Here is a 25523-nt window from a genome sequence, read left to right on the forward strand (position 1 = left end):
GCAGCAAATAACAATCATATTTGAAGAGGGATATTGCATGCCTCAGTTTTCCCTCTTTAACCATATCATTTTGTTCAATTTGGGGTCTTCATTTTCATTTATTATGGGCATGATTCAGACAAAGGAATCTCAAGGAATCTCAAGCGATTTCAGTGGGAAAGTGCTAACTCTGTCACTGAAATCAATGGCACTTAAAAATGTATTTAATGAGGACTGAATTGTGTCTCATTTTTTAAAATATAGTTTTCCTTGGCTCCCATAATGGCTAACCGGTTTAATTCAATGCAATTTAAAAAAAATGTCTTCTAGGCATATGAAGAGAGCTGGCCAGACATATTTGTGTTGGGAGATCTACAAGGAGGATACAGCTACAGGGGATGCCTACTAAAATTAAAATTATCAGGGTTGGGGATTTACAAAAGTCTTCCCCTCCAGTTTCTGTTTCATAACTCAAACAGTCTCCATGTCATCAATTTCCTCCTCAATTCTTCAGTACTCACCCCAGTTCTATTTCCAGCCGATCTCCAATATGCCATCCCCTTTCTAGAGCTAGAACACTCTTAATTCACCAGCTGACTTTCCAGCAAAGAGGAGGTTAACTCACTTACTTTAATCCCACATAAGCTCAACGCACAACACCGCATGCAGGGTTAAGTTACTCATCACCCTAACTCAGAGAACACAGAGCCTCAGTCAGTGGGGGAGATGCCAGCTCATCCTTCAAACATCAAAGCAATATACTGTTGCTAAGCACTCATTTGGTCTCCGCTGAAGGACATCAAACAGTTTGATCTCACCCATAAAAAATGTTGGGGTTTTGGATCCGAGGCCCAAAGTAGCTGGATTTCAGTTTTAACTGCAATGGCTCTCCCAGAAAAGCACCCAGTGGTCTCTCATTAAGAAAAGAGTTCACATGGGTGAGCTTTGAAGACTAGGCAATGGTGGCTGTGATGTCTATGGCTCCAGGAGATGGAAAGAAGAATATTGGGGGGAAAGAGAAAGTTAGAAACTTTCTGGAATTATGCCCAATTCAATTTTACCAGCTGCCTATTAGTTTAATGATATAAATGTGAAAAAGTGTACATGGCATTTCCTTTGTGCATACCACCCTTGTCTCCCCACCCCCTGTTCTACTTAGAAGAAAAGAAAACAAGAAGGGGAATTAAGAGAGGTGGGGAACAGGGGTAAAAAGAAGGAGATACAAGAATCAGCAATGCATGAATTTCAGCTAAAGCAGGCTTCCTCAACCTTGGCCCTCAAGATGTTTTGAGACTACATTTCCCATCATCCCTGACCACTGGTCCTGCTAGCTAGGGATCATGGGAGTTGTAGGCCAAAAACATCTGGAAGGCCGAGGTTGAGGAAGCCTGAGCTAAAGCATCCATAACAGACAGCCATCCAACCTCTGCTTAAAAACCTCCAAGGAAGGAGAGTCCACAACCTCCTGAGGGAGAACATTCCACTGTCAAACAGCTCTTACTGTCACAAAGTTCTTCCTGATGTTTAGTCATAATCTCCTTTCTTGTAACTTGAAGCCATTGGTTCGAGTCCCACCCTTCAGAGCAGGAGAAAACAAGCTTGCAATGCTCCCTCTTCCATGTGACAGCCTTTGAGATATTTGAAGGTGGTTGTCATATCTTCTCCCAGTCTCCTCTTTTCCAGGCTAAGGATACCCAGCTCCTTCAACCGATCCTCATAAAGCTTGGTTTCCAGGCCCTTGATCATCTTGGTTGCCCTCCTTGAGAGATCCTATGGTTTGATACTTTCACACCAATTCCTTCATAAATATTTGAGAAAAGGAAACCAGATCCTACCACAAGTTGCTTGAACTGCTACTTCAACCTCAGGCATTAAAGCAATGTTAAGAATAAAGTGGAAATGGGGTGGCCATGTGCCCTACTTAACAGAAGTCACTCTATTAGAAAGGGTTTCAGAGGATAGCCCTCTCTTTGAAGGCCTGTCCAGTGTAAGCCTGGCTTAAAGATAGAACCATAAGAGGGAAGAGCAGGCCTTGAACTTGCCCATCAATAGCACCTCGACACCAGACTGATCAGGCGAACAGGTCATCTGTTTACAGTCTTCCGCACTATGGTGAAATGTATTGCATTTCTGTTTAATTTATAGCAATAAGTTCTAAATGTACATCTTTACATATAAATTAGCAAACACAAATTTTATTGACTCTTGTTTCCTCTTTTGTCCTCTTTTTTGGCAGTGTCTAAGTAGACAATGATTTGGGTTTTTTTTCCCCTTCAAACAACAACAAAAGCAATATTTCTTCATACTAATGCTAATTCTTACAAGGAGTTGGGCAAACTCTTCTGCAAATATTAACTAAATTCATGGAAAGCACTTGGGTTTCGTAAAGTCAATATGCCCTCTTGTACAAGGTCAATATAATTGACGTCCTCTGTACATACAGTATGTGCATGTGCACATTTTGATTTTCGTTCTTGCCGCTGTTCCCTTTTAATAGAGAAATGACTAGCAGAAAATTGATATGTTTGTAAGATAGAATGACCCTCCCACTGTACTAGTTTTATGTGATTAATTTTAGGGTGCATTCTGACAGATTCCTTCAAGCCTTACTTTATCATGAATGTATGATTCTTTTAAAATGAAGACTCAGCAACTATTTTAGGTTGAGCTGGGCAAAACCTTTCACAATGATCATTTTCAGCTCTACGAAGGCTAGTGCATGCAAAGTGAATAGAGCTACAAAAAGGCAAGCAGGGCAAAGAGCTTCGACAAAGTTGCTTTTGATTTTTGCACTGTGTTTGCCTCGTTAAGTATGCAAAGTGATCTGTTTTCTGTGTGCCGGGACTTCTACCTGCTGCAGCGATAGGGTCTGTGTCTGTCTGTGTGTGGCTTTTCTCTCAAAAGCTTCCCTGCCAGGAGCACTTTTTAGAATGACCACGTAACCATGCAAACTCACATGATTAGTGTAGGAAGTTCTGGCAGCAAGGAAACTTCTGAGAGGAATCTGGTGCTGCTGCAAGTGCAAATGGTACTTTTAAGAAAGGCAAAGAGGGGATAGAGAACCGTTGTCTCAGCATAGCTTTATGGGTCAAAGCAGAGTCATAGTGATCCATTCCCCCCTCCCTGTGTGTGTTCACCAGGCTGTTGACCCAAGGAGTGGACCCAGTCATTTTTGTGATGACTCTTGTATCCAGTGCCAGATTTAAGTATAAGCTAAACAAGCTATAGACAGCATCTTAAAAAGTAGAGACCTCACCTTGCCAACAAAGGTCCGTATAGTAAAAGCTATGGTTTTCCCAGTAGTGATGTATGGAAGTGAGAGCTAGACCATAAAGAAGGCTTATCGCCAAAGAATTGATGCATTTGAATTGTGGTGCTGGAGGAGACTCTTGAGAGTCCCATGGACTGCAAGAAGATCAAACCTATCCATTCTGAAGGAAATCAGCCCTGAGTGCTCACTGGAAGGACAGATCCTGAAGCTGAGGCTCCAATACTTTGGCCACCTCATGAGAAGAGAAGACTCCCTGGAAAAGACCCTGATGTTGGGAAAGATGGAGGGCACAAGAAGAAGGGGACGACAGAGGAAGAGATGGTTGGATAGTGTTCTCAAAGCTACCAGCATGAGTTTGACCAAACTGCGGAAGGCAGTGGAAGACAGAAGTGCCTGGCATGCTCTGGTCCATGGGGTCACAAAGAGTCAGGCACAACTAAATGACTAAACAACACAACAACAACAAACAAGCTATAGCATAGGGCCCCACTCTCTTGAAGGCCCCCCAAAAATTAAAGGAAAAAAACTGGATGTACATTTCCAAAATAAAAGATAAAAAACAAATAAAATAGAACCTACATACAGCAACGGTGTTTTGTGTTGTGTAGGCTCCTACGATGTAAGTAATGGGCCCCGCCTGCTAGCCTGCTCTCTAAAATATCACTGGTTTGCTCATTTCTATATATAGGGTGCCTACATTTTGCATGTGCAAATGGCTTTAGGTACCTATTAGGTCCATAAATTACCATATAGCATATATTCAACACAAAAAAACAGTGACAATTTGTTGTTGACAAAGGACAGCTGGACATATAAAGGGCCCCATTACCTTCAGTAGCTTAGGGCCTCAACAAACCTATATCCAGCCCTGCCTGTATCTTCTGGGGTTTTCAGTGGACTTAAACTTTCTTAGGGTAAGAATAGGAATTTTTCCTACAACCATGTGCAACTATGGTTCTGCTGGGTTTAATAATAATAATAATAATAATTTATTATTTACACCCCGCCCATCTGGCTGAGTTTCCCCAACCACTCTGGGCAGCTTCCAATCAAGTGTTAAAAACAATACAGCATATATGTTGCAGTAGGTACCAGGAAATCGACTTGAAAAGGCCATCCTTTGGGGTGGGTTCAACGTGATGTCTTTATCACCCAAGGAATGGTGATTCATCATTATCTATCACAGAAAAGGTGGTATGCTATAACTGCACCTTTTTGCTTGAGGTGTGCACCTCCCAAAACAACCTGTTTGCTTTGACCCTGGCAGCGGCGTAGCGTGGGTTGTCACCACCCGGGGCAAGGCAAGTAATTTGCGCCCCCTAATCCGGGGCAAGGCAAGTAATTTGCGCCCCCTAACCCCTAACCTGCCGCCGCTGCCAGCTTCTTCTTGCTGCTGCCTGGTCTGGTCTGGTGTGGTTCTCTCCCGCGCTCAGCGCTGCACTGGGTGGCTGCTGCACTGTCCCTCCCCCAGATAGTCCCTCGCTCTCTCTCCACACCGCACGCCTGGCACCCACCCCCTCCACAGTGGGTGGCGACCTGGCAGCTTGGATCAGATTTGCACAGCAAGCACTGCAGTGAGAGAGAGTGAGTGAGCCAGGTAGGGGCAGAGAGCTGCGAGTGCGAGCGCCCCCCCCCCAGATGTTGTGCCCGGTGCGGCTGGCCCCCCTGCACCCCCACGCTACGCCACTGGACCCTGGATGCATTTTGCCTGTCATCCGCTACATCCATTGGACTAGTGGTTGTTTCTGCTCCACTATCTCATTTAAGAAAGATTGTTCCAGCAACTACGGGAACTGTGCTATACCATTCTTGTACTCTGCAAGTCGCTGAGATGACATTATACCTATCAGCAATGTGCTCATAACCTGTTCCACTTTCGAGCTGCCACATTTTTGCAAAGTGGCTTGTTCAAGAGCATTTGTAGGAAAATACTCAGAAGACTAAACACAATCTAGGCTTCTGCGTGTTTCAACATCTATTGCAAGCTCTGCTTTTGGCTACTGAACAGCCCTCTTGTGGTGCAGATTGTGTTGGAGGTTTTGCAAACTGCAAGGATGCTTTCATTTTTGCTTCAGCAGCAAGCGCTGCTGCTTCAGCTGATGTGATTTGAGCCTGGGCTTTCAGTTTGTGGATATCCACAGCCTGTTAGAGAGTGGAAGAGGGTAGAAGACCCTCAAGTTTTTTCTTGAGTTCACTGTCAGTTAATGCTGATCTCCCTCATCACTAAATCTCAAAAGAGCAAGATTCACAGGCTTTGCTTTACATCTCAGCAGCTTGTTCCTGGTGTAGGTCTTCACTCAGCCCTTATCTCTGTTTGTTTGGGAGTCGGAGAGAGGTGCCTGGCTCTTGCAAGAAACAAGGACCTGCAGGACTTGCAGCTAGGTGGTCTCTAGATACCTTCTGCAGTAGGAGCCTTTTGAGCAGTAGGGACAGTCAAGACCCAGCCCTTCCAGGCCTGTTGGGAATGAGCCAGAGAGAGAACTATGTATGCAGCCTTGCAATGACTTAGGGAGGGCTTATGCCAAGAGGACAAGACCTAGCTTACAACCCCTCACACCCTTCTTTTTAAACCGACTTCACAGGAAAACATATTGCTGGCCAGCAAACATGACCAGGGATGCTGGGAGTTTTTGTTCAGCAACATCTGGATGGCCAACGTTTCCCGCAGCTGCCTTATTCTATAAAGCCATGTGAGAGTTCAGTTACACTAAGAGACAGCGACTTGCCATAAGACACACTGTGGGTTTTGTGGCTGAACGGGGATTTGAACCCAGCACCCTACTCATTGCATCACACTGGCTTTCTTTCGTTTCATCCAGAAGACAATACGGAGTCGGCACTAATATTGGCAGCATCACTCTGCAGTTGTACGAAGTACAAAGCAAATTAAAAATCCGCCCTTGAGCTAATTCCTGTTTATTTACTCAAAAGCTCCCATTGATCCCTGTTTGCCTTTCTCCAAAGCAATGTACACAGGATTACAGCTGCAGAAATTAAAATTGTTCTTAGTTGTGTGTTTTTTAAAAAAGAAAGAAATCAAACCAAATCTTGATATCTTTAAATACAACTCAGTCCTAGCTATGTTTACTAAGAGGTAAACCCCACTATGTTCAATGGTATTTACTCCCAAGTAAATGTGGCTAGGTTTGCAGTCTTAGACAGCCACAGGGTCAATTAAAAAGATGGAAAACATCCCTGGTTTATCTCGTAATTGCACTACTTTCAACCTTGTCCTGATGTATTTCATCAACGGCTGCTTGGCTGCTTTCATGCTTTATTTCATGGCAGGTATGCCATGAAAATGGGAAGAACCAGATTCCTGTATTAAAAATCCTTGGCCCAGTAAAATATTCATGGTACTATAGGCTTGTTTGATTTTCAATAATCTTACCCAACAGGGCCTGTAAAAAGGATGCAAAGCAGAAGTGATACTGGCAGCCAGGAAGATTCAGCTCTCTTTGACACAACGTTGATGCGAATACAATCCCATTCCCTTTCAGACATATGCAGGTGTCAGCGACCAGAATGAGGCCCATTCTGTTTAATAGCGCTCAGTATTTCCCCTCCCCTTTGACAAGCCAGTGCTGCTGCATTCATACGCAGGTAAAGCTTTTATGTACTGCAGCACATAACATTTTGCTTATGACAGAACTGCTCTTTAAAATATGGGCTGACAATTCACCCTCCCGGCTTCTCCAATGTCTTTACCTGCAGGAGGGGAGGGAGAGCGCATAAATTTGGAATAAGGGCATTATAAAGTACTTCTTCTCTCTCCCCCCTGCCCCCGTTTGAGATATCTTGACATATCTCAACCTCTTTTTCCTATCTACAACATGGGAATAGTGATGGCTGCTGGATGGATTTGGGGATAAGTGCGACACATACTGCAAAACAAAAGCAAAAATCACAGGCACCCTGTCCATCAAGGGATGCATAGAAGCAGGCTTCTGTGGCTACTACTGATGTCCATGTATATAAAAACATAAGAGCCCTGCTAGATCAGCCCAAATGCCCCCATAATCCATCATCCTATCACATGCCAAGGTTCCATGAGCCAGTCGCTCCCTATGTGGTGAAATAACCAGTCAAGACAGCAAAACAGAGGGTTTTTTTGGGTTCAAATTGAGATGTGAAAGGTCTGCATAGACATTAAATAAAGAAACACTTTTATTATCATTTGGGATGCTTATCGTTAGAATGCCTAATAGGAAAGCTAATGTTGTTGTTTAGCCGTTTAGTCATGTCCGAGTCTTCGTGACCCCATGAACCAGAGCACGCCAGGCACTCCTGTCTTCCACTGCCTCCCGCAGTTTGGTCAAACTCATGCTGGTAGCTTCGAGAACACCATCCAACCATCTCGTCCTCTGTCGTCCCCTTTTCCTTCTGCCCTCCATCTTTCCCAACATCAGGGTCTTTTCCAGGGAGTCTTCTCTTCTCATGAGGTGGCCAAAGTATTGGAGCCTCAGCTTCAGGATCTGTCCTTCCAGTGAGCACTCAGGGCTGATTTCCTTCAGAATTGATAGGTGTCAGGGTCTCTGGGAGAGAGGAGGAGATGACAGAGGAGACGGAGAGCGAGTGGGAGGAGGGGCAGAAGGATGAGGAAGAAGATGACGGAATTCTGAGGGAATCCACGAGTCTGAGCAGCGAGTCAGAGGATTCTCAAAAGGGGGTTACCTTAATCAAGCAAAGGGGAGGAGAAGGGAGAAGCGGAGAGGAGCCCAGTGGAAGACAGAGGAAGCAAGAGACGTCTCAGCCGGAACGGAGTAAAGGGGGTGGAGTCGTCAGCCTCTCGGAGGGAGCAGGATTAGGGGAGAACAGAGAGAGGGGGTTGGAGCAGGGTGTTCAGCCGGAAAGGGTGGAGAGCAGAGCAGGGGGTGGTGTAGCGGTCGAAAGAAAGGTCAGCAGCAACGTACGCGCGCCAAGTTCAAACGTAGAGGCGCGCGGAAGTGGAGAGAGCTCAGGGGAGGAGCCCGGCCCTAAAGCCAGAAAGAGGGGGGAAGAGGCGGCAGAGGATTCAGCCTCAGGCGAGTCACGGAGAGAGGGAACCCAGGGGGGCAGGAAGACCCTGCGGAAAAGAAAGGAGAGGAAGAGGTGGTCTAGAGCCAGGCTATTAAGTTGGTGCGGAAGAGGGGAGGAGTCAGAGGGGACTTCAGCGGTCTAACGTGGCAGACGTACGGCCACAATGCTGAACTGTATGAGAAGCAGAAATCTTCAATAAACTTTTCCTGTAAATAAGCTGCAACGGAGTGAGGTCTCTTGTGAGCTGGGACCAGACCTGGGTGGCCGTGACAGTAAGTCCCCTCTCTGAAAGCAAAAATTTTTTTTTTTGCGAAGCTCACGAACGGGAGCAGCCATGAGCGCTGAGGAGCAGCTGGTTGCATTGCGGAATCAGGTTACCGCTCTCACATCGGCAGTCATTGCTTCGCAGAAGAAGAATGACGACTTGGAGAAGACGTGCCAGGATTTGCAGGCAAGGTGGGAGCGCGCGGACAAGGCGGGGGCCCCAGGATCCAGAGCGGAGGGCATTGCGCTTGGACGGAGGGGGGGTGCCCTAGTTCCGCATTTTAATGGCAACTTGCAAGACTATCCCAATTTCAGAGCGGACGTTGTATATGCACTGCACTTACTCCGTCACGATTTTAAAGATGAGGAGGAGAGAGTGGGGTTCATTGTTTCGCACCTGCATGGGGAGGCCAGGGCTTGGCTACGCAATTTGTGGCGCGAAGATGGACCGGCCCGTCGCGATTCAACTGCGTTCATCAAAGCGATGGATTCTTGTTTTCAATCCTCTGTGGATGTGGACATTGCGCGCCGTCAAATGCACGGGCTGAGGCAGGGGAAAGCGACTGTGCGCCAATACCACTCTAAATTTTTTGCATTGCTCACCGCCTTAGATTGGCCAAAGGACAGTAAACCGGTCAGAGATCTTTTTTGGGAGGGATTGAGCCCCCCCATCAAGGATGAGATCGCTAGGGGGGACAGACCCCAGACCCTAGAAGACGTGGTGCAACGGGCTTTAGCTCTTGGAATTCGACATGAGGGGCGTCCGTGGCATGAGGAGGACGGGCCCCAAGCGCGTGCGCAAGCAAGGACTCTCCCTTTTGGGCACAGGGATTTCAGCCGTGCGCACCCCTCGCCAATGGGGAAGGACAGAGAGGAGCCAATGGAGATTGGTGGTGCTAGGGCTCAGAAGCCATCCCAGAGCCCTGTCCCTGGTGCAGCCAAAGCGAAGCCTCCTAGAGGAACCAGGAAGTGTTACATCTGTGACAGTGCGCACCATATGGCGAAAGAGTGCCCCCAGAGGCTCCAGAAGCACACTGCAGCGCTGGCAACTGTAACAGCAGAGGTGCAACCAGGGGAGCAGCTTCAGGGAAACGACAGTGCCTGGCTGGAAGCAGAGCTACTGGGGCTCAGCCAGGCGGATCTGTAGACAAGCCCCCAGCATCACTGCAGAGCGTGGACCCTTTGCCTCCCAAACCGGCAGTTCTGCTCACAGCAACACTCCAGTTGCCTGATGGGAGACTCCTCGAGGTTCCAATAACGATCGATTCGGGAAGCAACGCCGACTTCATGGGACTGCAGTTCGTTAAGCAGCACAACATGGCGCTCCTGCCTGCAACGACGCCTCTGAACGTGGTCACGGTGGACGGCAGGAAGTTGCTGGGGGGGCAAGTGGTGCAGCAAACCCCTCCCATGATGATGCAGATTGGCAACCATCGAGAGCTTATTAGTTTCAATGTCACCCACTTATCGGACACACCCATCGTGTTAGGCATGAGTTGGCTGGAGAGGCACAGTCCCGCGGTTGCGTGGTACCAGAGGCAGATCAACTTTTGTTCATCGTATTGTGCTCAGCATTGCTTTCAGACCGATCAGGGAGGAGAAGCTGAGCAGCCATTGCATCTGAGTATGGTGCAAACAGTGCCTCACAAGTACCAGGACTTCTTGGAGGTTTTCTGTGAGAAGGAAGCTGACAAGTTGCCGCCTCATAGACCTTACGACTGCGCGATTGATTTAGTGCCAGGGGCGCAATTGCCTGCTGCCAAGCTGTACTCCATGTCGGAGGACGAAATGCAAGAGCTTCGGGAGTTCATAGACCATAACCTCAAGCGCGGTTTCATCCAGGAATCTAAAGCAGCGGGAGGCAGCCCTGTTTTCTTTGTGAAGAAGAAGGACACGCCCCAAAAAAGGCTTATAGTGGATTACAGGTTCATCAACAGCTTGACTAAGCCCAAAGCTTTCCCCATGCCCAAGATTGACGACCTTTTAGCGACCGTCAGGAGGGGCAAGATTTTCACCAAGCTGGACCTACGTGGAGCTTACAATCTCATCCGCATCCGGAAAGGAGATGAGTGGAAGACCGCCATGTTCACCCCTCTGGGCACATACGAATACAGAGTCATGCCTTTCGGCCTCCAAAATGGCAGCCACGTTTTTCAAGCATTTATGCACCACGTGCTAGCAGGTCTCCTCTACAAAAAGTGTGTCTGCTTTCTCGACGATATCCTGATTTTCTCGGAATCGCCGGAGGATCACGATAAGGACGTGAGGGAGGTCCTGCAGAGGCTGAAGGAACACAGGCTGTACGCCAAGTTGGAAAAGTGCCAGTTTGATGTCAGAGAGGTTGATTTCCTTGGCTACAAGTTGTCCGACGAGGGACTGGCCATGGACAGGGCTAAGGTTCAAGCGCTGTTGGACTGGAAAAGCCCTCGAAATCGGAAAGAGGTCCAGAGGTTCATCGGCTTTGCCAATTTTTACCGCAAGTTTATTAAAGGTTTTGCGAACGCGACGGCGGCGATCACTGACACCCTCAGTTCCAAGAAGAAGAAGTTCGTCTGGACCGAACAAGCGGAGCGGTCCTTCCGGACGCTTAAGGGTCTTTTCGCCTCCGAAGAGCAGCTGCTCCACGTGAATCCCGGCAGACCCATGCGGGTAGAGACCGATGCGTCGGATAGAGCGGTTGGGGCCGTTCTTTTGCAAGAGGATTCACAAGGCAACTGGCGACCGGGTGCGTTCTACTCCCGGAAGCTCAGCAAGACGGAGCGCAATTATACCATATGGGACAGGGAGTTGTTGGCCATTCATGCAGCTTTCAAAGCGTGGCGACACTTCTTAATAGGAGCCAAGCACACGGTGCAGGTCCGCACGGATCACAAGAACTTAGAGTATTGGCGGACGGCTAAGTTGCAGACCCAGCGACACATGCGCTGGGCGGAGTTCTTTGCGGACTTCGACTTCAAAATAGAATACATCCCAGGAGACTCCAATGTTATTGCAGACGCGCTGTCCCGAAAGCCGCAATACTTGGAGGAAGCAGCTCCAATCGCAGCAAAGCACATTTTCGCACCGCAGGCGTGGACGTGCGCTACCATCGCAGTCGACCTGGACGCGGTGCGACGCGCGTTGCAAAGGGATCAGTTTGCACAGTCCAAGATGGAGGAGCTACGCGGAGGGTCGCGAGACAACGATGAGTTCCAATTGCAAGATGGACTTTTGACTCGTAAGGGTGCCCTTTACGTGCCCACCGACGATCTTCGAGCCAAGGTTCTGCAACAGTTGCATGACGCCCCTAGTGCAGGCCATTTCGGCAAAGAAAAGACGATGGAGTTGGTGGCTAGAGACTTTTGGTGGCCCCAGATGAGAGGAGAGGTGGCGGACTACGTCGCCAGGTGTGATATCTGCCAGAGGTCCAAACCAGTGCACCAGAAGCAGGCGGGATTGCTAGAACCGCTGGAGACACCGCAGCAACCATGGGAGAGGGTAGCGTTGGACTTTGTTACAGACCTGCCCAGCTCCAGAGGTAAGACGGCGGTGTTAGTGGTGGTGGACTTGTTCACCAAGATGGCGCACTTCATCCCTTGTGCCAAGGTGGCGACGGCAGAACAGACCGCAAAGCTCTTCATCGATCACGTCTTCAGAGTGCATGGACTTCCGCAGTCCGTCTTGTCCGACAGGGGGCGCCAGTTTGTTTCCACTTTCTGGCGAAAGCTTCTGGGCATCTTGCACGTCAAAATCAACCTGACATCGGCGAGGCATCCACAAACCAACGGTCAAGCGGAGAGGGTCAACGCGATCATGCAGCAGTACCTGCGGTGCTACGCCAACCAGCGACCTGCGGCGTGGGTGGACTATCTGCCGATGGCTGAATTCGCCTACAACAACACGAAACACGCTTCCACCGGGGTGACGCCTTTCTTCGCGAACAATGGCCGTCATCCCAGAACCTTCCCGAGATTTGCGGCACCAGGAGGGGGGGGGCCTCAAGATGCCGACCAGTTTGCAGCGGAGTTGCAAGAGGTGCACGAGGAGCTGCGGAGACATTTGGAGCTGGCAAAACAGGCGTATAAGGTGCAGGCCGATAAGCACAGGAGGGCGGGAGAGGACATCCAGGTTGGGGACTGGGTGTGGTTAGCAGCCCACGCGATGCCGGCCAGGTCATTGGCCAAGAAGAAGTTAGGACACAGGCAGCTAGGGCCATATCAAGTTGAGGCTAAGATCAATCCGGTGGCTTTTCGTATAGCCCTTCCGGAAGGTTCCAGGGTGCACCCGGTCTTTCATAGGTCGGTGCTCACTCCCTACAAAACCCCACACAGGTTTCAAGAGTCAGGAGCACCCCCAGAGCCACGTAGGAGGGCGCCTGAGAGGGGGGAATCGCCAAGACCAGAACCTCTTAACGAGGTCACAGAGATACTGGACTCGAGATGGGGGGAGGAGGGAGTTGAATATTTTCTCGCCAGGGAGGGCACACCAGCCGCTGCTAATAGTTGGGTGCCAGGCTACGAGTTAGACGAACCCCTTTTGAAAGAAGAGTTCCATGCACTTTTCCCACATAGACCCATGCCAGCTGAGTACTTTGATGACTGGCTTTTCACACCCACATTGTCAGATAGCACGTTCAGGGGTTTCTCTTCCCCCGAGGAAAGAACACCAGAATCAAGCCCGCCCAGGGGATCGTGCTCGGGGGTGGACACGGAAACCCCTTATTGGTGGGAGGAGCAGCCAGAGGAGGAATGGCGTAAGAGGTGGCTGATAGGTCCTTGGCGGGCAGCACCGGAGGAAGTAGCGATGGAAGCAGAGACTGAGAAGCATTTGGGGGAAGAACCCGACTTCGAATACACTTACACAGAACTGCCAGCAGAGAACATTGACGTAGACGACCTGTATCCTGAGCCTACCCCCGAAGAGCCGCAGTTTCCACAACCGGTCCCCGGCGAGCGGGAGGGGGGAAGGGGGGGCTTCGAGGGGGGGATGGATGTCAGGGTCTCTGGGAGAGAGGAGGAGATGACAGAGGAGACGGAGAGCGAGTGGGAGGAGGGGCAGAAGGATGAGGAAGAAGATGACGGAATTCTGAGGGAATCCACGAGTCTGAGCAGCGAGTCAGAGGATTCTCAAAAGGGGGTTACCTTAATCAAGCAAAGGGGAGGAGAAGGGAGAAGCGGAGAGGAGCCCAGTGGAAGACAGAGGAAGCAAGAGACGTCTCAGCCGGAACGGAGTAAAGGGGGTGGAGTCGTCAGCCTCTCGGAGGGAGCAGGATTAGGGGAGAACAGAGAGAGGGGGTTGGAGCAGGGTGTTCAGCCGGAAAGGGTGGAGAGCAGAGCAGGGGGTGGTGTAGCGGTCGAAAGAAAGGTCAGCAGCAACGTACGCGCGCCAAGTTCAAACGTAGAGGCGCGCGGAAGTGGAGAGAGCTCAGGGGAGGAGCCCGGCCCTAAAGCCAGAAAGAGGGGGGAAGAGGCGGCAGAGGATTCAGCCTCAGGCGAGTCACGGAGAGAGGGAACCCAGGGGGGCAGGAAGACCCTGCGGAAAAGAAAGGAGAGGAAGAGGTGGTCTAGAGCCAGGCTATTAAGTTGGTGCGGAAGAGGGGAGGAGTCAGAGGGGACTTCAGCGGTCTAACGTGGCAGACGTACGGCCACAATGCTGAACTGTATGAGAAGCAGAAATCTTCAATAAACTTTTCCTGTAAATAAGCTGCAACGGAGTGAGGTCTCTTGTGAGCTGGGACCAGACCTGGGTGGCCGTGACAATAGGTTTGAGCTTTTTGCAGTCCATGGGACTCTCATGAGTCTCCTCCAGCACCATAATTCCAAAGCATCAATTCTTTGGCGATCAACCAAAGCTAATAGGCGTCTTTAAAAATGTATGTTTTAGCTTATTATTTTTTTAGTTCCTCTTAGATCATATCCCATTTTTTTTTTATTTGGGGACATGTCCACCACATGTGGTATAAGGTTCCTCCATTTTGTTTACATCTCCATCACTTATTGCTGTTATTTTTATTTGGGCTAATTTGGATGGGGTCAGGTACCACCTGTAAATAATTTTCATTTTCTTTTATCAGATAGCACACAGTGAATTTTAAGTCTGTTTTCCAACATGGTCTCTCTTCATGTGAAAATTTGTTTAGGCACAAGGTTTTGTTCGACATCTTTTCCATGAAGACATATGTACAAGAATTCATGCAATTTTCTGCCAAGGGCAGCTGTTCTTTTAGATTCAGAGGCAATAAGTACAGTTATGGGTGAAGTCCATGGGCTTTAGTGGTGGTTCAGCAAACACTAGACATAAAGCAACCTAGTTAGATCATATTATGCATAGCAGAAATAAAGCATCAGACCACCAATCAAAATTGTAATTCTTATACTGCTTTGGTTGCTTATGTTTCCTTCTTAGGCATGACAGCAGATGGACACTCTAGCAGATGGACACTCTAGCAGATGGAATGGGTTGACAAATAACACCATCCTGATCTCTCTCTCTCTCTTCTGGTCTTCTTCCCCTCCTGGGTCTTCTACCAGAATTTGTATTTATAGGCTGCATTCTGCTGAGTAAACTATCTGGTGCATTGCTCACACCCATGTGCACTGAGGCCTACAGCTATACTTTAGCTTAGTTTCACTCAATAACTTAAAACTGAGCCTACATTGAGCTTGAGCTGAAAACTAGGCCTAAATTTTTGATTTGTAACTCACTTCCCTACTACCGAGGTTTGCACTATGTCAGGGTTGCCATATTTCAAAAAGTAACAACCAGGGCACCTCGAAAGTTGTTGAATGATTTTTCAGTTGACTTGCCTAAGATCCAGGACAATGCACCAACTTTCAGAAATTCTCCCTGGGTGTCAATCCCACCTTTGAAATCCTGGTAATGGCCAGGAAAATCTGGACATAGGACAGCCCTACACTATGTAGAACTGTATATATGGGTCCCCACCCCTGACCCTCTCCAAATACTATGTCAGGCTGGGTTCAGTTTTGCTATTTGCAGGGGTCTCCTTTGCCAGAACATTTCCAGCCAAAGCAACACCAAGCAGGGTTGAATTATCCCCTCTCCCCTGATGAACAGAGGCTTTGGTCCTGCTCTCTGTGGAGCTCAGCTGCAAAGGATTGAACCCCACCCCTACCCATCAGCTGACCTCACCCAGTGGCATCAGTTGATTGACAGGTGGGCATTTTTTTTTGCGGAAATTGCTTAAGGGCAAAACTGAACTCACTGTAGGCCAATTTTGGTGCATGGGCTGCTGTAGTGCATGCTCTATACCATCATCCCTAGGTAGCAGGACCAGTGGTCAGGGATGATGGGAACTGTAGTCCAAAAACAGCTGGAGACCCAAGCTCTATACAAACCCTACTCTATACATTATGATATTATAAAGCTGTGCATTGCCATGGAGGGAAAATGCACAGTGCAAGGATATAACATTGCAAGCTGCATTATGTTGAGGAAAAGAAAAAAATGGAAGTGGCAGCAACAGCAGCAGCCCTGTGCTGCTTCTATCATCTAGTTCCACCCGCAGACAAATGGGGCAATAGGATGGCCTAATAAGATTGCTCATTAACCACCTGCCAGCCAAAATATAAGAGAACGGTCTGATTTATTGTGGAAATAAAAGAACACACATTTTTTAGAACGGAATTATGTCTGCTGGTAAAAGGCACAAACGATCATTGCTGTGCTGGAGACACACATGCACACAAACCCTGTTAAAAAACCCAGACCTGGTTTTAGACTCCCCCACCCACCCCCAGTCATGTTCCACTGATTTTTAATGAAACTTGTTAAGTTTATTGAGTTATAAAGGCTTAGCAGATGCTTAATGGCCCAATCAAGTAATTAATTGCTACTTCCGGTTGAACAATGTTTTGTCAATCAGCCATGATGGCAGGTTTAGTGAAAACAGTTGATTATTTAAATGCTCTAATCATGCATACTTAAAACATTTTTTGGGGGGGTGGGGAGGGGCGGTTACTTAAGCCAGTCTGAAGAATTCTGTTCTCTTTGGAATAGCAAAGGCATAATTAAAACAGATGTGGTTAACATCTTTCTCTAGGGGAATGAAAACTAGAGCAATTACTGATGACGATGGTTCTTTAGAAAACCAAGCATAGCAAAGCAGTTTCTGTGCATTAAACATCTAGTTTACTCATAACCTTCTCACTTATAACCCGTTAATTTTTTTTTAGGGATTTACTTACATTTTATTAATTATACATCAAATAAGTATAAAGTATGAGTGATAGCAGATAAATTTGATTCAGCTATAGGCAAGCTAATAAAATTTGCACTTTTTGAAACAATCCATTAACTGAAACACAGCCACCCTTTGAAAGTTGCACATTACAAATGTCTCAATGCACTTATCCAGTGAAGTAACACGTACAAAATTGCATAAACTAGGGTAAGCTGTTCATAGAAATGTATTTGCACAAGTAAAAAATTATTTTAGAGGAAAATGTGTTGTGAAAATGTGTATATGAGGGGAAATTGCATATAATTCATTATATTGCATGTAAATGTGCCTATTAGGAGGTGTTCTGGCTAAAATACTGATGAATTTTCATGAGGAATTATTTTTTAAAAAATTGCAAACTGTTGTGGAAATGTGGGGAACAGAATTTGACAGGAAAAAATGAGAAATTGAAAGAACCTGAAACTGACCTATTTGCCCATCCCTAGTTCACACACACACACACACACACACCTCTTTCAACAGGCTTGTATGGGAGATTTAATATCTGCCATGTTCCAAATGTTTTTGCTGCTGTTAATTTCATCCATTTGTCTCCATTGCATTGCTCTTGTTATTATATTCTTATGATGTTGATGATTATAGCACATCCCAATATCACTTATGATATAGGGTGGGTTAGAAATATTTTAAATACACAATGTACATATTTTTAATAGCAATCCTATCATACTCATAATATGAGTAAGTAGGAACTAAAGTGATTTGGTTGTATGGGAGGAATCATTTATGGGTGAGACCAACAGGAAAAGGAAACAAGGGAGTACAGTACAATACATGACTAGTTTCAGTTTTGTATATTGCTTTGTGGCAACACACTGCTAAGTCTAGTTTGTTTCAATTTAGTCTGTGGTTAATTCATAATTTTGCAAATACAGTCGGACCTTGATTTTCGAACGGCTCTCAAACGCCAAAAACCCGAAAGTAAAGTGCTCCTGTTTTCGAACGTTTTTTGGAAGCTGAACATCCAATGCAGCTTCCACTTGAGTGCAGGAAGCTCCTGCAGCCAATCGGAAGCCACACCTTGGTTTTCAAACATTTTGGAAGTCAAACAGCCTTCTGGAATGGATTACGTTTGAGAACCAAGGTACCACGGTACTATAATAACTAAAGGGTAAAGGGACCCCTGACTGTTGGGTCCAGTCGCAGATGACTCTGGGGTTGCGGTACTCATCTCGCTTTATTGGCCGAGGGAGCCGGCGTACAGCTTCCAGGTCATGTGGCCAGCATGACTAAGCCACTTCTAGTGAACCAGAGCAGTGCACAGAAACGCTGTTTACCTTCCTGTTGGAGTGGTACCTATTTAGCTACTTGCACTTTGACGTGCTTTTGAACTGCTAGTTTGGCAGGAGCATGGACCAAGCAACAGGAGCTCACCCCGTCACAGAGATTTGAACCGCCGACCTTCTGATTGGCAAGTCCTAGGCTCTGTAGTTTAACCCACAGCACCACCCGCGTCCCATCTGTACTATAATACTTGGGGCTTAATTCTGAGTAGATATAGAATTGCACTTTTTTCAAAAAGGGCAAACTGGAATGTAGAAAATTTTCCGTACATTTAATATTGCTTAGACCAAATCACTCATTTTATTTCATGTGTCAAATCACTCCTTATAATGGTGTCTAATCTTGAAAACCCAAAACCCAAAGCAATTCTATTCCAGCCATTTCCCTTGGGGAATTTGACTACATCCTAATCTACTAGTTCAGAAAAACTTTCTCCTTTCTCTCCGACCATTTCTTCCTAGTTATACTATCATGTATAATATTACTATATCATTAAATAAACCCCTGTTCTCCCTGTAAAATACCTGTAGGCTTTTACAATCTAAACCAAGCTATGGCACTGGGGGCTCTTAATCCTTCCTCACAAATTCAGTTCTTAGCTCTTTTATACAGGTTTGCTCTTCCAGCATTCTAACACTTTCTCCCAGCCTTAAAAAGAGCTGTTTTCGTTACACCTCACACATTTACAAGATCTTTGCATTAACTGTGAGTGATTTTGCATGAACTTTAATTTTTAGAGCAGCTACAAACAAACAAGCACTCTTGAAGAAGCACCTTTTAAATCAACACCATGAGGCTGTTGAAGCAGTCAAGCCTATTGTTTTCATGTTGCTGCAAACTTCTCAATTTGGTAGTAGCAAGCTTTTTGGGAGGTAGCAGGTAGCTCCAGATAAATTGCTGGCATCACAGAGGCAGCCATCATGTAGAGTGACCCCTATGAGTGCCACGGAAAACTGGGAGTGGAAAACAATCCAGGTTCCAGCTGTAGATTCTGGACCTGGTCGCCGATTTGAGGCGTCAATATTTGTGGACACATTTCAATTTAGATTTGATATGGCATGATGGGTCTACAGAGGATTCTGAACAACACTTAGCTTGTCTTGGAGCCTCTAAAGTTCAGGGTAGGCATTCAAGTTGGGCTACAACTCCCATCATCCTTAGCCATTAGCCCTCCTCTGCTCTAAACTCTGATGTACAAACAGTGCCATTATTGTGAAATCAGGGCCTCCAAGCCAGTTGCAAACACCAGGCTGCAAAATCAAGCCTTTCTAACCACTCCCTCTGGATGACCAGTTTCTCCGACCCATTAGATTTACGGGAGGCACTGGGGGTTGTGGACAGGATCTAATTCATGCTCAGAAGCTTTCAGGATGAACAGATTCCAGACCCTCTAAGTTTTCAGTGACAGTCTGGGATTTACAGAAGCTTTCCCAGTTTCTGATTTGATCCTGGAATGTCCAAATTTCCTTAGGACATTCCTATTTTCATCAGAGAAGTGTTGGAGGGTACAGTAGGACACCCCTCTTTTCACTGGAGAAATGTTAGAGGGTATGGAGTTATGCAACCCCTGAGCCCAGGAGATATGTAACTATACAACCATTAGAAGACATATGAAGGCAGCCCTGTATAGGGAAGTTTTTCAATGTTTAATGTTTTTATATAAGTTGGAAGCCACCCAGAGTGGCTGGAGCAACCCAGGCATATGGGCAGGGAATAATAATAATGATGATGAGATAGGATGTCCCTATTTTCATCATAGAAATATTGGAAGATATGAGATTCCAACTGCTTTCCTTGGGGATGGGCCTATGCGAAGTGACAAGCTGTTCTATCAGAGTCCTTTTAGAGCAGTGGTGGGTAAACTTGGCCCTCCAGCTGTTTTGGGATTACAACTCCCATCATCCCTAGCTAACAGGATCACTGCTTTAGAGGTTATAACCCACATTACATTTTGTTACAGGTGAAGTCCTTGCTTTAAACTCCAGTAGCGGGTGGCGCTGTGGGTTAAGCCACAGAGCCTAGGACTTCCCGATCAGAAGGTCTGTGGTTTGAATCCCAGTGACAGGGTGAGCTCCCGTTGCTCGGTCCCTGCTCCTGCCAACCTAGCAGTTCGAAAGCACGTCAAAGTGCAAGTAGAGAAATAGGTACCGCTCCGGTGGGAAGGTAAATGGCGTTTCCATGTGCTGCTCTGGTTCACCAGAAGTGGCTTAATCATACTGGCCACATGACCTGGAACCTGTGTGCCAGCTCCCTTGGCCAGTAAAGCGAGATGAGCGCTGCAACCCCAGAGTCGGCCACGACTGGACCTAATGGTCAGGGGTCCCTTTACCCTTTACCTTTAGCTTCAACATATTAAAAACTAACAGGAATATTTTCTTTCTCCAGAAAGCCCTGGATTTCCCCCTCTTGTTAACCACAGGATCTTGATTCTATTTTCAGAGGTACCAGAACACCAAAGCAACAGCCAAGGATATACAACAAGAAGGAGGACAAGGGGAGAGATGGGGAAAGAGGGACATACATTAACAAGGCATTCTCCACTATTCAACTGTAAGCGACAGAAACTATCAGTAAAACTATTCAAAATGGCATTGTCAAGGTTTGTTAGGTTTGGACTACACAATCCAATTAACACGAATTCACCCTGCAGGAGGCTGGAGTCAAGCATCAGCAACTATCCTTGGCTGAACTGTCAAAACTCTGCAGATTTCAAAGATGGAAGATGAGGGAAATGATGATGAAGAGCTTTGTGTGTTTTTTTGAAGTCCAGTTGTACTGCTTTTACCAATATGATTGCTCTATTGTGTGAGCTCAGTTTATTCATTGGAAGACAACAATGGAGCGAATGTTCAAAATAATAAAATTTATACATACACAAACAAGTAAGCACCTTTTCATGAACCTTCTGGCCACCAAGCTGTGGGGAATATTATTGTTACTTAAAATATGAAAGACCATCAACATTCCCATGGAGATGAGTCTGCTGACATTTTCCTACATGTTAAAACTGTAGAAATCTTAATTATGGGCAGTCCTTTCAGTGTTAAGACTCTGGCAGAGTTCTGGAGCAGAATTAGAGAGGGTTGACCATGAGGAGGAGAGCTGAAACACAAACTCATTCAGGGAGCAGTAATCTTGTGGTGCACCGTCTGGTCAACCAAACAATTTCAAAGGTGTGCCACTTATTTTAGCAAAACCTTTACAAAGCTACCAAGGACGCGGGTGGTGGTGTGGGTTAAACCACAGAGCCTAGGACCTGCCGATCGAAAGGTCGGCGGTTCGAATCCCCGCAGCGGGGTGAGCTCCCATCGTTCGGTCCCAGCTCCTGCCTACCTAGCAGTTCGAAAGCACCCCTAAGTGCAAGTAGATAAATAGGGGTCGCTTTCTAGTGGGAAGGTAAACGGCGTTTCCGTGTGCGGCACTGGTGTTGGCTCGCCAGATGCAGCTTAGTCACGCCAGCCAGGTGACCCGGAAGTGTCTTCGGACAGCGCCAGCTCCCAGCCTCTTGAGCGAGATGAGCGCGCAACCCTAGAGTCGGACACGACTGGCCCTGACGGGCAGGGGTACCTTTACCTTTACCTTACAAAGCTACCACAGGTTTAGTAGCTCCTATTTCAGTTGTGGTTTTAATTGCCTGCAGAGTTATCAACCACAAGGCTCCCACAACTCCAAATGCATTTTATAAAAGTACAAATTGAAGGAAAGACAAATAAAATATACTAGTTTCCAGAGACAGTTCTGTTGCGTTCTGTTATTAGCCTGCTCCATTTTACATTTGTTTTCTAGAGCCAAATTTATTTTATTTTATTTTTTTGGCCTCGTACAGTACGGCAAGCACCGTAACAGGTTTTGCTGACGGGGGGGGGGGAATTGTTCCGCTAGTTAGGCTGTCCCTCTGACCATCTGTTTTTCATGCCTGTTTTCCTGATTTAATATGCTTCTTCATCATTTCAGCTTGTGTCTCAGCCTTTTCAAATAAAAAGTAAGCAATAGCATTGACTTAGCATTCACCTGGTTTCATTGCTAGAAGCAGAATATCTTGACCATGTGCTGTGGATGGGGGAGAGGTAGGGTGTCGCTTCAAGATGTGTTACCATGTGGTGGGAGGGAATCTCCAGATGCATTGCTGGGAGGGGCAGGGGGAAGAAACACATTACTTAGAATGAAATTGTTCATAATTTGAAAGGGGGAAATTCATGAAATGGCAGGCAACCTAAGTGTGGGAAACATTGCCTTAAAAACAAGCAAGCACCCTGGTAGCCAAGTGCCTTTTGGTTTAGAACTCAGATTGAATCATCCAAAGTATGGCCATGATTTTTCACAGTCACAAGACCCCCTAGGTATGCAGGAGTATATCTGTTTGTGAATTAAAATGGAAAGACTATGCCCATCTCTAGTAGTCATAATGCTTCTGGTCCATTCAGTTATTTGGCTGGGAATTGTGGAAGCAAAGCTGTTTCTTCCACAGTTCTGTAGGTTTGCCCTTCACAGGGTGAGACCTTTCAGAGTAGGACCTTTCAGTCAAATCCTCCCAGGTTGCTAAATGTTACAGTCCAGCCCAGAGAGATGCAAACAGAACAAACTTTTATTGATCCAGAGCCACTTCAACATTTCTACAGGGGCCTAAACAGAGTAGGACCATGACAGAACTTTCACTCAACTGCCCTTGGGGGTCTACCTCTTTCCCCTCACTTTCCCAGACTTCAACTTGTTTATTTACTTTTACTTAAAGGGGCAGCAACATAATAAACATCAGAAAGGGCGAAACATGTACATTCATTTCTCTGTAATCCCCTTTCACATAAATAAGCCTCCCAAGAAACTAAGTTACTGCGTGACACACATGTACTGTTAATAAAAAAAAAAACAACCTATAATTAAAGGTACTAAAAGGTACCTACCCTGAGACCTGTGGGCATAGGGCAGTGTATAAGTTCAATAAATAAAAATTTTAAAAAGGGTTTTCCTCTCTGTTTCTGTAGTTACCTGCTGAAACAAATAAAACTTGGGATAGACAAGGAGTAGATTTTTGTGTGTAGGAGCTCTGGACAGAATTCTGGTACAGATACAAAATTCCTGATCTGAGCTGGGAATGTGCTCAGAGGCACCAGTTCCTTCACAATTCTGTCTGTTCTCCTGAGCAGCTAAGGCTCCAGATAGTCTTCTGAGGTGGCATAGGCCCCTTTTGCTCCATGTATCATGGTTTGCAAAATGTCCTCTTCGTGCCTTATTTAGAAATTTATGCTTTGTCATCTTTTTCTATCACCTTCCAAATGTCATGGCACTCCCCCATTCTGAAAAAGAGCTAAATTCCTCTCTCAAATCAGCTGCCTGATAATTGTCAAAATGAATACTTGTTCCCTTTCCCCATATTCTGTAAAGAATTACTGGAAGGCAGCCATTTCCCTGACAATCTGTCTCGGCAACGTTTCTCCACGAGTTGCAATCTGGCTTCTCTGTTACTTGTACTACAGCCCCCTGCAGTGCTCTGGGTCACAAATGATTGATTTGTACTGTCAAATTATAATGATGATTTGGTGCTTTCTCTCTCCCTGCCCTGATTTTGGATATCTACCCTCTTTTGCTGCAGTCTGTCATCACACAATCTTTATCCCCCCCCCCTTTTTAGCTGAACCCTTTAAAAAGTTTTTAAATGAATATCAAGAATAGAATCAGCCTGTGCAATGAATAACAGCTGAGCATTCTCTCTGCCACCATCCTGCCCCATAACACTTGGTTTTAACAATGAAAACAATTCTGTGATGCCTTTAAGGAAATTCAGCTCCACGATCCGAAATGAATATTCAATGTGACATTAAAATTTCACAAATTTTGATGATGCAGGTTTGAATGCAAAACGTACTTTTCTTATATGAAATAGTTCTTACATTTTTTAAAAAAAGTTATATTCCCAGTTACATTCACAGAGGTGGATAAGAGTTGTCCATAGGAATTTATAAAGATCTCAATGATTTTAAGGTGAGTGGGATGGAGTGCCAATGTGCTAGCCCCATCTCAAAACCTTTCCAGAGGTAGCAGCAAGAATAGAATTCACCATCTTACTGAGTTCTTATTTAGTGTGAATTCTGTGTGTGTGTGTGTGTGTGTGTGTGTGTGTGTGTGTGTACAGTGGTACCTTGGTACTCGAATGGCTTGGCTCCTGCACATATTGGCTCCCGAGCACCGCAAACCCAGAAGTGAGTCTTCCGGTTTGCGAATGTTTTTCGGAAGCTGAAAGTTCAACATGGCTTCTGCTTGAGTGCAGGAAGCTCCTACAGCCAATTGGAAGCTGCGCCTTAGTTTTCAAACTGTTTCGGGAGTCAAATGGAATCCTGCAAAAGATTAAGTTCAAGGACCAAGGACCAAGGTACCACTAATGCAAATTCCAAACCAAATACAATTCATTCTCCATAAGGTATGTTGGGAGGGGCTGCGGCTAGAATAGTGATTCATATCAGCTCTGCCGTGTAATTGACACTGAATACTGCAGCTCATACTGGGAGTGGTTTACCAAATTGCTTGTTTACAAAGCTATTGTACTACCAACCTTACTATATGCTGGTGAAACATGGACCACTTATAAACGCCATCTCCAACTCCTTGAAAGATTCCATCAGCGGTGTCTCCAAAAAATTTTACACATCATTTGGGAAGACAGGCGAACTAATGCCAGTGTACTGGAAGAAGCAAAGATCACCAGTGTTGAAGCAATGGTTCTTCAACATCAACTTTGTTGGACTGGTCATGTGCGGATGCCTGATGATCGTCTTCCAAAACAACTATTCTGAACTTAAAAATGGAAAGCGTAATGCTGGTGGTTAACAAAAGAGGTTTAAGGACTCTCTCAAGGCAAATCTTAAAAAATGTAGTATAAACACTGACAACTGAGAAACACTGCCCTGTGAGCGCTCCAGTTGGAGAACAGCCTTTACCAAAGGTGTCATGGGCTTTGAAGACACTTAAACTCAGGACACAAGGGAGAAATGTGCTAAGAGGAAGGCACGCTTGGCAAATCCACACCATGATCAACTCCTGCCTGAAAACCAATGTCCCCGGACTCATTGTTAAAACTGTGTTTATGGAAGACAATCTTACTCAGCTACGAGTGATCACCACAGAAGGAGAAGGTTTACAAGAACCTTTCAGTGTCGTCCAGTGGCATTAGACCCACATTGCAGGTCAGTCGGAAGCCAATAGATAGTGCCTGGTTGTCCTTCACTTTGCCTATGTGATGCAGAGACCAGAGTGTGACTCCCTCAAGCTTTGCAGTCCTGAATCAGCACATACTGAACACTAATTGAACCAACTGTTGTGTATATTTATGGAACTTAACAAACAGAAGTATGGAGACACTCAGTAAAGAAGGAGAGATAATGTCCTACCTAATCAACTGACACAGCAAGCTCTTTAGGTCACCAGCCCTTTCCTTTCTGGTCCTTTCAACCAACTCATACTGATCCTCTC

General features: G+C 46.2%; 1 long non-coding RNA gene across 2 annotated transcripts in view; it reads left to right on the forward strand.

Annotated features, from left to right (window-relative positions):
* LOC309371220 overlaps positions 1-20941 on the forward strand; it is a 39379-nt gene extending 18438 nt beyond the window's left edge. For both annotated transcript variants that reach the window (XR_014168930.1, XR_014168931.1), the window contains 2 exons: positions 20499-20609; positions 20710-20941. This is a non-coding gene — a long non-coding RNA (uncharacterized lncRNA). The remainder of the gene's footprint in view (positions 1-20498; positions 20610-20709) is intronic.
* The last annotated feature ends 4582 nt before the right edge of the window (positions 20942-25523 follow it).

This window comes from Podarcis melisellensis (assembly GCF_964234715.1).
Source record: "Podarcis melisellensis genome assembly, chromosome: 5".
NCBI classification, from domain to species: Eukaryota; Metazoa; Chordata; class Lepidosauria; order Squamata; family Lacertidae; genus Podarcis; species Podarcis melisellensis.